Genomic DNA, 13,780 nt, shown 5'->3' on the forward strand with positions numbered 1-13,780 from the left:
TGGACTAGTGTCTTGTGTGGTTAGTCAGGTCGTGGCCGACACCCTCGCCAGGCTTCCGCTTGAAGGTTGCCGAGATACATGACGTGTACATGGCGGTAAGTGGCGAGAGCATGTGTGAAGAAGTACACCCCTGCAGGGTTATCATGATCTATTCGAATAGCCGTGTCCTTGGTTATGGACTTCTTGGATGCTTACGTGGTACATAGACAACTTGAAGTGGATACTCTAAAATGCTCAAGATAAGTGTGAGTGCTATGGATGGCTTCTCGTAGTGAGACGAGAATGAATCCATAGTGGTGTATTGAAGTGGTGATTAGTGGACTCGTGTGCGCTTTCTTACCTCAAAGAAGTTACTCGTAGTCGTAGATTAGGTTAGCCACTGAGTCAAAGCTGGCTTGCTGCAACTGAACCCCACATTGCCTCCTTGATACTAATGCATGTATGATAGGATCTGATGTAAGTCTTGCTGAGTACCTTTGTACTCACGTTGCTTAATTTATGTTTTGCAGATGAGACTTCTGTCTCAGTAGTAGTTCTGCATGGACTTCGACGACTAGCTTGTTACCTTAGCTATGGTCTTGTACCCGTGGGAGGGTCTTGTAGATAGTCAGGCTTCTCAGCTTTTTCTTTTGTAGTTGTCTGTACTCAGACATGTAATGCTTCAGTTGCTTGTATGCTCTGAATGATGGTTCATGTGACCCCTGTTTGTATTTATTGCTATGTGGCTCTTCTGGGCCTTTATCTATATGAGTTTGCGTTATGTTGTGATGACATGTTGTACAACACATACTTGCATGTTATGCGTACGTGTAACGTGTATTGCTATGTGTGGGATCCGACAACCTAGTTGTCTATCCTTGGTAGCCTCTCTTATGGGGAAATGTAGTCTAGTGCTTCCACCGAGCCATGGTAGTCCGCTACAGCCCAGTTTACCGTAGTCCTGCTAGCCCAGCACTACTGCTCCGGAACACTTAGATTGGCCGACATGTGATTCACTTCGTTCATGTGTCTGTCCCTTCGGGGAAATGTCACGCGGTGACATCCGGAGTCCTGCCTAGCCTGCTACAATCCGGTTTCCCGGAGTCCTGTTAGCCCAGTTGCTACAGCCTGTATTCACACGCTACTGACCGACATGCTCGATGTTATTTCATGTATGCCTGTCCCCGTAAGTTAGTGCCACTTTGGGTTCACGACTACTCATGTCGGCCCGGGTTCTCTATCATATGGATGCTAGCGACACTATCATATACGTGAGCCAAAAGGCGCAAACGGTCCCGGGCCATGGTAAGGCGACACCCGTGGGAATACCGTGCGTGAGGCCGCAAAGTGATATGAGGTGTTACATGCTAGATCGGTGTGACTTAGAATCGGGGTCCTGAAAAAATGCTAGAATGAAATGTCATCCTAAGTTTGCTAATTCACCTATCTTTCTTGATGATAAGGATTATGAATTCTCTGTCGACCCAGAGTTAATTACTTTGGTTGAATCTGATCCTTTCCATGGTTATGAAACTGAAACTGTTGTGGTGTATCTTACTAAGTTGAATGATATAGCCACCCTTTTTACTCATGATGAGAAAACTCGCTACTACTTTATTCTCAAATTATTTCCTTTCTCATTAAAGGGTGATGCTAAAGCTTGGTACAATACTCCTGCCCCTGGTTGTGTGCGTAGTCCCCAGGATATGATTTATTACTTCTCTGAAAAATATTTTCCTACTCATAAGAAACAAGCTGCCTTACAGGAAATATTTAACTTTGTGCAAACTAAAGAAGAGAGTCTCCCACAAGCTTGGGGAGGCTTTGCCAGTTACTTAATTCTTTGCCTGATCATCCTCTTAAGAAAAATGAAATACTTGATATCTTCTATAATGGACTAACCGATGCTTCTAGGGATTTCCTAGATAGTTGTGCTGGTTGTGTTTTCAGGGAACAGACTGTTGGACAAGCTGAAGAATTATTGAATAACATATTGAAAAATTATGATGATTGGACTATTCCTAAACCACCGGTTAAACCCACTCCGAAGAAGAGGGGTATATTATATCTCAGTCCTGAAGATATGCAAGAGGCAAAGAAATCTATGAAGTAAAAAGGTATTAAAGATGAGGATGTTGAAAATTTACCTCCTATTGAAGAAATACATGGGCTTAATACACCACCACTGCCTAAGGTGGTAGAGGTAAATTCTCTTATGAAGTTCAATGAAAATAATAATCCTCACAATATGCATCCTAGTCAATGCATGTATGAGTTTGAAAACTACATTAGAAAACAAGATCACTTCAATGCAAATGTTATGAAACAATTGAAATACAACTCTGATATGATTGCTCGCTTGAGTGACTTGTTATTTAGAATCTCAAATGAAGTTAGAGGTGTTGGAAAACATGCTTCTATTGTTCAAACTCAACTAGAACAAGTTGCTAAATCTCAAAGAGAATTGCTTGATGAAATGAATCATAATATGCATGACTTTGTTGTTAGAGTTGCAACTAGAGGAGGTAAAATGACTCAGGAACCACTCTATCCTGAGGGACACCCAAAAAGAATAGAACAAGATTCACAAAGAGCTAACACTAGTGCACCTAGTCCTTCTAGAAAGAAAAAGAAAAAGAAAAATGATAGGACTTTGCACACTTATATTGAACCTGAAATAGAAAAACCTCCTGATAATGATAATGAAACTTCTATCTCTGATGCTGAATCTCAATCTGGTAATGAACACTCACCTAGTGATAATGAAAAATACAATGATGAGGTTCATGAAGACACTCAACCAAATAATGAGAAAGAACTAAATAATAATGTTGAGATAGAACCACCTGTTGATCTTGATAACACACAACCTAAGAATAAAAGGTATGATAAAAGAGACTTTGTTGCTAGAAAACACGGTAAAGAAGGAGAACCGTGGGTTCAAAAACCTATGCTTTTTCCACCCAAGTCAACTAGAAAGAAAGATGATGAAGAATTTGAACGCTTTGCTGCAATGCTGAGGCCAGTCTTTTTGCGTACTCGCTTGACTGATATCTTGAAAATGCCTCCTTATGCAAAGTATATGAAAGAAATCATCACAAATAAGAGAAAAATACTGAAAGCTAAAATCTCCACTATGCTTGCTAATTATACTTTCAAAGATGGAGTACCTAAAAAACTTGGAGATTCGAGTATACCAACTATACCTTGGTCTATCAAAAAGAATTATGTGAAAACTGCTTTGTGTGATTTAGGAGCTGGTGTTAGTGTTATGCATTTCTCTTTATATAAAAGACTTGACTTGAATAAACTCACACCTACTGAAATATCTTTACAAATGGCTGATAAATCAACTTCCATACCTATCGGTATCTGCGAGGATGTGTCTGTTGTTGTTGCTAATGTTACTATTTTGACTGACTTTGTTATACTTGAGATGCCCGAGGACGACAACATGTCGATTATCCTTGGTAGACCCTGCAGGGGCTGTTATTGATTGCAATAAAAGCAAGGTCACTTTTCATATCATATGAAACACTTAATGTTGGGGAAATGCATATCCCCATTAAGGTAACTTAGTGATTTACGGAAGTTCTTTGGTTTCATGCTAATCGAAAGTGGTTGTTAATAAGACCTGATCAACCTTATTAATGGAACATTTTTGAACGGTATGAAGTTGATGAATTTAGTAAGCACCACCTTCTGTCCCCACTTTTTGTTTTCTGTTTTCATTAGTTATTAAATAAAATAAAATGCCATGTTTTGTCTGTTTTCTGAATTTTCCCTGCAATAAAAAAATGAGCCAAAAATAAAAGTTCTAAGAATGCCCTGAAAATTGTACACGATTTTTCTGAATATTTAAGAATTTTTGGTGCAAATAATACCAGAGAGAGGTGCACCAGGTGGGCACAACCCACCTAGGAGCGCCAGGACCACCAGGCGCGCCCTGGTGGGTTGTGGTCCCCACGTGGGCCCCTCACTTATCTCTTTAGCCCACATCATCACTCACCTCCAGAAAAAAATCCCCATTGTTCTCTCTCTCGTGTTCTTGAGCTCAAACCCGCAGATTTCGATCTCTTTGCTTGAAGCTCCGTTTCTGAAACTGTTTCGGGGGATTATTGTTGCTTGGTATGTAACTCCACCATTTGTCCAATTAGTTTTTGTTTTAGTGGTTTATACTTTGAATAATTAGCTACTCTTGGTGCTGCTGTAGATGTGCTTGCATGTTCAGTTCTTAGCGTTCTAAGTAGTTTGAAGGCTTGCTATGGCCTCTATGTATCCCTATGAGTAGTTGCTATCAATTTTATAAAGTTTTGTTGACAAATTTTTGTCACTCCAAAATTTTTATTTTCAGAAAATTGTACGCAGACATGATGAAACTATTTGGAAGGAGTTCTTCGAGGAGACGATCCTCGAGGGCATCTTCTAGTGAAAGTTCTGCTCGTCGGTCCTATGTTAAACCAAGTGAAAGTTCCACGCAAGATGCCGCCACCAAGACATGTTTATGGCCTAGCGATGATTATTTGGTGCGTGTGGGCATCAAGGAGGAATTTGAGCAATATGTTCACAATGCCGGTCTCGGTCCCTACCTTTCAAATAAGTGTGAACAACACCAACTTCTCACTGAATCATTTGTCAAAGGATTTAAATATTTTCCATGTGAGTCTAGGGTGTCTTTTATGCTTTATGATGAACCATTTACTATTCCACTGGGGAATTTTGCTTACCATTGCAAACTTCCATTTTGGGGTTCTCTTGATGAGCCACCAAAGGCTGAGTTCGAGTCTTTCTTGACTAGCCTTTTTTACGGTGAAAGTAGGGGAGTGCGACAAGGAAGAATAAAGAGAATTCACTTTCCCGCAATTCAGTACTTTGCATTATTTAACGGGAAATGCATAGTAGGCAAGCAAGACTGTAGCATACTTTGTGCGCCAGACTTGAGCCTCATTCACACCGCTCTCACTGGTGAAAGGAATTATAACCTTGGAGCGATTGTTGCACGTAGACTTCAGCACAACGCCAAAAGTGGCTGGTTCTATGGTGGAATTTATGCCACACGTCTAGCACGAGGGCTGGGTGTTTCACCTTTGCCCTTTGATCCTATCCTACCCACTCGATATTTAGATTTTGATGCCTTAAAAGAGCATAGATTCTCAAGGCAAGGGCTGATAACTTCACTTATAATTTGTTGTTTAACCAATCACATGTTGTGGACACATATTTGCATGTGCCTGCTCTCTTTGATTATCACATCAAGAGAAGATATTTTGTTCTTGAGAGCAAGACCCGAGCTCACAACACAGTAGTGATGGCGGCGCGGCATGCTGAGGCATCCGCACCAAGAGCCTCTGTGAGCTACCACGCCGACTACTACCCTCCAGGCTACTGATCGATTACCAACTTGGGCCAAAAGCCTAAGCTTGGGGGAGTATGTGTTTCTAACCGACATTATATTCATCTCTACATATCATTCTAATTGTCGGTGTTCACACTTTTTCACTGTATTATCCATGCTTAGATTTATTTTCTTGCTTTCTTATTTTGTGTTTGAAAAACTTTAGAAAGACCAAAAAATTAACTGTAGTAATTTACTTTCTATGCATGCTTAGTAGTAGTATTAAAAAGAAAATCCAAAAAGATTTCCTTGTTCTTCTTTTGCTTGTTGGGAGCTTTCCCGTGTAAATAGTTTTTCTCGTTTTTGCTTTTTATTTTGCTTGTTGAAGAAAACCAAAAACTCCAAAAATATTTCAATGTGTTTTTTCTGAATTTCTTTTCTTTTTATTCGAGTCTTACCAAGGAGAAGACCACAATGAAAATGTTGAGTGGCTCTCACATGAATAACTATTGAACTAATAAAGAGCCCATTTTATCTTGTCTTCTCCTGTTGAATAAAATGTTTGCAGATTCCAGCTTAGTCCACGGTAGTCTTGCACTATTATTATTTTTGTAACATACCAAATTTTCAATTTGGAATGTTATACACTAGATCATATGCATATCATATTTTCTTGCATTTTGGTTGATCCTAGAAATTTCACGCAACTCAAGGACCCTCGGAGAGAGTTGGAGATTTTGTTATTTTCATATTTGAGAGTTCTCTCGAATTTTGAAAATAGGATCATTTGATTTATTTATTTTATATTCAATAAATTTTCCAGTGTCAAAATATGAGAGAGGGAATAATATGACTTTCCCAAATTTAGGAAAATGAAGATTTAATAAATAGATCAATTTTGTTGCTGGAGTTTTATTTGCATTTTATTTGGATAGGGAAAAATGCGCGTTTTCAAAAATTGCATTTTAGGTCCGGAGAAAAGTTTATTTTGTTCGGCTCATTTTTAGGAGTGGGGGAAAATTTACTTTAGATTTTTCGGAGTTCGTTTAGATCCCTTTTTGTTTTTTTTTCTGCGCGAGGAAACTATTTAAAAAAAATAAAAAATTGAGCAGCGCCTTGGGCCAAAGGCCCAAGCCAAGCCACCTACCGCCGCGCTCCCAGGCGCCAGGCGCCGAGCCAGGAGCCGGTCGGCCGCCGCCGCCTGTTGCTAGGACCGAATCCTTTTAGGATTCTAGGGCGCCCCCTTGTCCCCTTTTTCTTATTTCGTTTTCTTTAGTCCTACTTCGTTTATTTTCTAGATCTTTCCTACTCCTATTCAAATTCCTTGTCCTCTACCCCAAGTAAACCCCTCCCCTGCCCAATATAAATACCCAAGCACCCCCCCTCTAAACACATCAAATCAAAGCTCTCCTTCACACCGCGCCATGCGTCACCGCCGCCGCGTCACCTCACCCGCGCCGCCACCCCACACTCGCGCCGCCGCCGCACCTAGCCGCCGCCACCCCACACTCGCGCCGCCGCCTCACCCGCGCCGCCACCCCACACCCGCGCCGCCGCCGCACCTTGCCGCCGCCGCCCCACACCCGCGCCGCCGCCGCACCTTGCCACTGCCGCCCCACACCCCGCGCCGCCGCCGCACCTTGCGCCGCCGCCCCACACCCGCGCCGCCGCCGCACATTGCCCACGCCGCCGCCGCACCTTGCCCACGCCGCCGCCCTACGCCGACGCCGCCGGAGCCCCGTTCACCGGAGACCTCGCCAAGGTTGCCCCGCGCTACATCTATTCTTTTTCTCGGATCGTTTTCTTCTAATCGTTCCGATTCTTTTCTTCTCTAAACCGTTCCGGTTTTCTAGATCAGTTTTTCGATCGGTTTTTCTTCTCCAAAACCCTAGATCGGATTCGTTTTCTTCTCCGATTTAGTTGCTTTGGACCGTTCGCCGGACCGTTCGTCCTAACGAACGTGATCACCGGATTCTTCTAGGTTAACGAACGTCCGTTCGTTTAACCGTTCTTCTTTTTCTTTTCGTCGGATTTATTCCGCGATCACGATCTCAGATCCGATCTTCTTCCTAGTCTATTTTTCCGCTCGTTTATCGGAATCAGGTGATTCAAGCGCCTGGAGTTTCGTCTCGAAACCGCCGTTCCATCTAATCAACTTGAACAAGCTTTTGTTACAGTAAAATTTTGACCTAGATTCAACTTGCTAGAACCGAGTTGTTTTCTTCCGCCGTTTGTTTTTCGTTCTTTCTTTGCAACCGGAGTTCTTAAGTTGAACTACCTGGTTCGTTCTCTTGTTCGAGTTTTACCTGTGCATTAGATGAGTACTTATTGTATGCTTGTTGTTTGTCTGCGATAGATTACCCGGATTGTGCCGCTTGTTACTTCGAAACCCTAGGACTCGCGGATCATCAGCAAGGCAAGTAACACTTCGATCATACCTTTTCTACAACCCATGTTTTACTACATTAGATCAATCCTCACACATTGCATGATTAGGATCTAATTAAATTGTGGGATGGGAAGTAGATGAGGTAGTACCTATTACCTGTATTATTATCAAACCTTTGGGAGTTACTTCTACGTTTGCTTATTATGCCATGCTTTGCTAGTAGACGTGGATTGGGTGAGTGATATCCATGATAGATGTGAGATTGATAATTTTAATGGTTTATCTAAGGTGGCAACTTAAACACACATCTGGGTGGATTGAGGCACCTGATGTCTATCAGGACTTGCCTGTTTTTTTTTGGACCGCCACCCAGGCTCAAAGGGATCATAAGATGATTCATGCTAGAAACTTCCGTGTGCAGCCACATGCTACTATGGGCTCTAGCATAGTTGACTAAGTTGTGCGAACTCTTACGGGGTGGACTAGCAGATGTAGGGGATGTAGGTGTACCGGTCTACCCCACATGTAAGGTGCTAGTGCTTCTGAAAGACTATGTCTCGGTCATCCGTTTCTCAAACACCATGTAGTGCGAGAAAACAAACGGAGGCGATCGAGTCATGTGGGGAAAAGTGCGCAACCTCTGCAGAGTTAACAAACTAATCATGATTAGCCGTGTCCCCGGTTATGGACAACTTGAGTATCTAGTACTTGAATATCATAGTGAATCTCAACATGTTACTTCTAATTAATGTTATTGGGTTTTAATTATTTTTAATTGGGATTGAGAATGCTGTCAACCATTCTCAATGTTTCACAACCACCATGATAGTAAATAAAATTTATTCCTTTGCAGTAGGGAAAAACTGGCTTTACGCAAAACTGTAACCATAGAGCTTTCCACCAGCCATATATGCATATAGTATAGCTGTTTCATTCCATTACTCTCTATGTGTTACTTTGCCAGCATATTCCATGTGCTGACCCGTTTTCGGGCTGCAACGTTAATGTTGCAGACTTTTCAGACGACGATTGAGGTGCGTTTAGGTCGTGGTTCTATATCCAGTGATGCCGCTGGAGTTGATGGACCCATTTATCTTCCAAGTCTTCCGCTGTTATCTTTAAAATATGGCCTTAAGCCATATTTATTGTAATAAGTTCTTTTTGAGCCATTGATGTAATAAGTGTGTGATTGCAACTCTGCTATAAAACCTCGATGTACTGTGTGGTGTCAGCATTACTGATCCAGGGATGACACCGTAGCACAGTAGACGTGATCCATTCGGGTCAGGTCGCTACAGAGATGGTATCAGAGCACACGCTGACTGTAGGACACGACCACTAAGTTAAAGCCATAGATCACCCTTCTCTTCTCATTTTCTAACTCCTCATCTTTTCTACTCTATTAGGATGACGCACGCGAAGATTAAGTACGCTCAACCGGATGAAGGCACACCATTTGGATTTCACCTGAAGGAAGTCACCAAGTACCTGAACATTGGATTACCAAGCTTCACGGGAACCTTCAACGCCACTCTGCCTGAAGAGGAGCGCTGGAAGATTCAAGCTCACGTTCTGGGAAGAACATTCGCGCCAATCACGAAGCCCATAGATAGTGTTTTCAATGCACCAACCTGGAGTCTAGGAAGGAGCATGGCAGCTCATATCACCATAGGACGCATTGGAGAAGTTTATCAAGAAGACCTCAAGGACACTATCTACCAGATTTGCGGACGCCTTGATGAACAATGGGAGTTAGTCAGCATCAAGAAGGATCGATCCATTGCATCTTTCATCCAGGAGTTAAACCAGCACATTCGACGCCACGAGAACCAGATGTGCAATGACATGATAGAATTGAAGAATGCGAAGGCAAGGATCATCGAGCTAGAAGGAGAACTAAAGTCTACACGCAAGGACTACATGGACGAGATCGTAGCTCTAGCAAGGCACAATGGCGATCTTAAGCAGGAGATTGAAGAACTCAAGAGGAAGTTAGCATCCCAGGAGGAAGACGAGTACGTCGCATGTCCGGACAACTACATCATCATCGACGACACCGATTCGGATCCAAGTGAACCCGACTTTGAAGACGAAGCTGGAGTAGATATCATGGAGTCTTCCACCGGTTCAAATTTCTAGATGACCACCAGATAGTAGTAGTATTCCCCCATGTAAACACATTATAGTCGAGCACTTTTGCGATAGTTAGACCGTTTGTAAGCCCTTGTTTGATTGATTGAAGTGAATTGTGTGCTTTTGCCTCATGTGCATATGGGTAGTGTTTTCCCTTTAGACCCCCTCTATTCTTAATTCTCGTCTTTTCTAAACCCTCAGATGCCTCCGAGACGTGACAATGGATTTCCACCGGAGCTCACTCAGTTGATCCAGCAGCAGAATCAATTGATGCAGATGTTAGTTCAGAATCAGCAGAACAACAACAACCCACCACCACCACCACCTGTTGACCACTTAGCCCGTTTCCTTAGGCTGAATCCGCCAGTGTTTTCTAGTAGCACCGAGCCGATAGTAGCAGACGATTGGCTCCGCAAGATAGGAAGGGAGTTGACCACTGCAGGATGCACGGATGGTGAGGAAGTGAAGTTTGCCGCACACCAGCTTGACGGACCCGCGGTAGCATGGTGGGAGAATTTCACAGCCACTTACCCAGTTGACACTGTCACATGGGATCAGTTTCAGCAAGCTTTCCGCACTGCCCATGTTTCAGCAGGAGCTATGGCCATAAAGAAGCGTGAGTTTCGCAACTTACGCCAAGGAGGAAGGACTGTTGGCCAGTATGTGGAAGAGTTTAGTAAGCTAGCCCGTTATGCCCCAGATGACGTTGCTACGGATGCAGCCAAGCAGGAGAAGTTTCTGGAAGGATTGAGTGATGAACTAAGCATGCAGTTGATGGTAGCAAATTTCAACAACTACCAGGAGTTGGTAGATCGTGCCATCATGATTGAAGGGAAGCAACAGCAGATTGAGAACCGTAAGAGGAAGTATGGACAGGGGAAGTATAACTCTGGAGCCCAGCAGAAGCCCCGTTTTACCCCTAAACCGGGATTTAAGTTTCAGCACACCCATGGAGGAGGTAGCTCGCACAACCATAATGGCCACAAGAATGGTAATGGGAATGGAGGAAGCAACGGCCAGAACCGAACAACCCCATCAACCCCAACCAAGAGAGACCTGAGTCAAGTCACCTGTTTCAAGTGTTCGAAGACCGGACATTATGCCAATGAATGTCCTGAAGGCCAGAATGGAAATGGCAATGGAAGCTCTGGGAAGAAGCCGAACCCTTTCAATAGGGGACAGATGAACCACGTTAATGTGGAGGAAATTGAAGATCAGCCCGATGCAGTAATCGGTAAGTTTTTGGTTAAGTCGTTTACTGCACTCGTTCTTTTTGATACTGGTGCATCGCATTCATACATATCAAGGGGATTTGTGGAGAAGTATAGCCTGCCCACTAGGATTCTTAAAACACCTATGCTAGTAAGCTCGCCAGGAGCAGAATACATGGCCAGGCAAGGATGTTTCCAAGTACCATTGAGTATAGGAAGGCATGTATTCCCAACGGATTTAATTATTCTGGAATCCCAAGGTCTGGATGTGATTCTTGGTATGGATTGGCTGTCGATGTATGGAGGAAACATCGATTGCGCCAGTAAGACAATTTTGCTTACCACACCAGAAGGAAGAAGGATCAAGTATGTATCCCGGCATGTGCCAAACAGGACACAAGTGAATTGCTTATCAGGAGTTGTGCAGGAGGAAGTACCAGTGGTAAAGGATTTTCCTGATGTATTTCCTGAGGAATTACCAGGCATGCCACCGGATAGAGACATTGAGTTTTTGATTGAGTTATTGCCAGGTACAGGCCCAATATCGAAGCGACCGTACCGGATGCCAGCAAAGGATTTGGTGGAAATTAAGAATCAGATTAAGGAGTTATTGGATAAAGGTTACATTCGCCCAAGTTCTTCACCTTGGGGATCACCCATACTTCTAGTGGAAAAGAAGGATGGATCATTAAGGATGGTTGTAGATTATCGGGGATTGAATGAAGTAACCATCAAGAACAAGTACCCACTGCCAATGATCAACGATCTGTTTGATCGATTGCAAGGAGCTAAAGTGTTTTCCAAGATCGATTTGCGATCAGGATACCATCAGTTGAAGATTCGAGAGCAGGACATACCTAAGACAGCATTCACCACAAGATATGGACTGTATGAGTATACCGTTATGTCATTTGGATTGACTAACGCACCTGCCTATTTTATGAACCTGATGAACAAAGTGTTTATGGAGTTTTTGGATAAGTTCGTCGTAGTGTTCATTGATGACATCCTAGTTTATTCAAAGAATGAAGAGGAGCATAAGGAACATTTGCGTTTGGTTTTGGAGAAATTAAGGGAACATCAGTTATATGCCAAATTCAGCAAATGTGAGTTTTGGTTGAAGGAAGTTGGATTCCTCGGACACGTTATATCCGGAGAAGGTATAGCAGTTGACCCCACAAAGGTTGAGATCGTAACCGAATGGGAAGCACCAACAACAGTTGGAGAGATCCGGAGTTTTCTTGGACTCGCAGGATACTACCGGAGATTTATTGAGAATTTCTCAAAAATTGCGAAGCCTATGACGGAGTTGTTGAAGAAGGATACTAAGTTCAAATGGACTGAGGAGTGTGAGGCTAGTTTCCAGGAGTTGAAGAAACATTTGGTTACCTCACCGGTATTGATTTTGCCAGATCAGACCAAGGATTATGAGGTGTATTGCGACGCTTCACGTCGAGGACTTGGAGAAGTGCTTATGCAGGAAGGGAGAGTTGTTTCGTATGCATCACGACAACTGAAGCCTCATGAGTTGAATTATGCCGCGCATGATTTGGAGTTAGCAGCCGTAGTGCATGCGTTGAAAACGTGGAGACATTTCCTCATTGGAAATCATTGTGAGGTGTACACGGATCATAAGAGTTTGAAGTACATTTTCACTCAGAAGGAGTTGAACCTCCGACAGAGGAGATGGTTGGAGCTCATCAAGGATTATGACATGAGATTGCATTACCATCCCGGAAAGGCTAATGTAGTAGCTGACGCATTGAGCCGTAAGAGCCATGTCAATACCCTAGTGACGGGGAAAATACCAAAGGAATTAGCAGAAAACCTTCGTGAACTAAGCTTAGAAATAGTTCCGAGAGGCTATGTAGCAGCATTGGAGATTCAGTCAACATTGATGGATAAGATCATAGAAGCTCAGAAATCTGACAAGGAGATTGCTGCTATAAAGGAGAAACTTAGCAAAGGAAAAGTAAAGGGATTTCGTGAGGATGAGCACGATACCTTATGGTTTGAGGACCGTGTTTATGTGCCCACTGACCCGGAGATCAGGAAGTTGATTTTGCAGGAGGCACATAATTCACCATATTCGATTCACCCAGGGAATACCAAGATGTATTTGGATTTGAAGGAAACATTTTGGTGGACCGGAATGAAGAAGGATATTGCAGCGTATGTAGCAGTTTGTGACGTATGTCAGAGAGTAAAGGCAGAACATCAAAAGCCAGCAGGATTGTTACAACCACTGCCGATACCCGAATGGAAGTGGGATAAGATAGGCATGGATTTTATCACAGGGCTACCCAGGACAAAAGCCGGATATGACTCGATATGGGTAGTAGTTGATCGTTTGACGAAGGTAGCACATTTCATTCCAGTTAAGACCACTTACACCAGTGCTAAGTTGGCAAAGATATACATGACTAGAATCGTTTGTTTGCATGGAGTTCCGAGGAGTATCGTATCAGATAGAGGAACCCAATTTACCTCAAAGTTTTGGAATCAGTTGCATGAAACTTTAGGAACCAGACTAGAGTTCAGCACAGCTTTTCATCCGCAGACAGATGGATAGACCGAGAGAGTCAATCAGATTTTGGAAGAGATGCTGAGAGCTTGTGAACTAGATTATGGATCAAGTTGGGACGAAAACTTACCATATGCGGAGTTTTCTTATAACAATAGTTACCAAACCAGTTTGAAGATGGCCCCTTTCGAAGCTTTATACGGAAGGAG

This window comes from Triticum urartu, chromosome 1A (assembly GCF_056163025.1).
Source record: "Triticum urartu cultivar PI428250 chromosome 1A, HENAU_Tu73, whole genome shotgun sequence".
Lineage (NCBI taxonomy): Eukaryota > Viridiplantae > Streptophyta > Magnoliopsida > Poales > Poaceae > Triticum > Triticum urartu.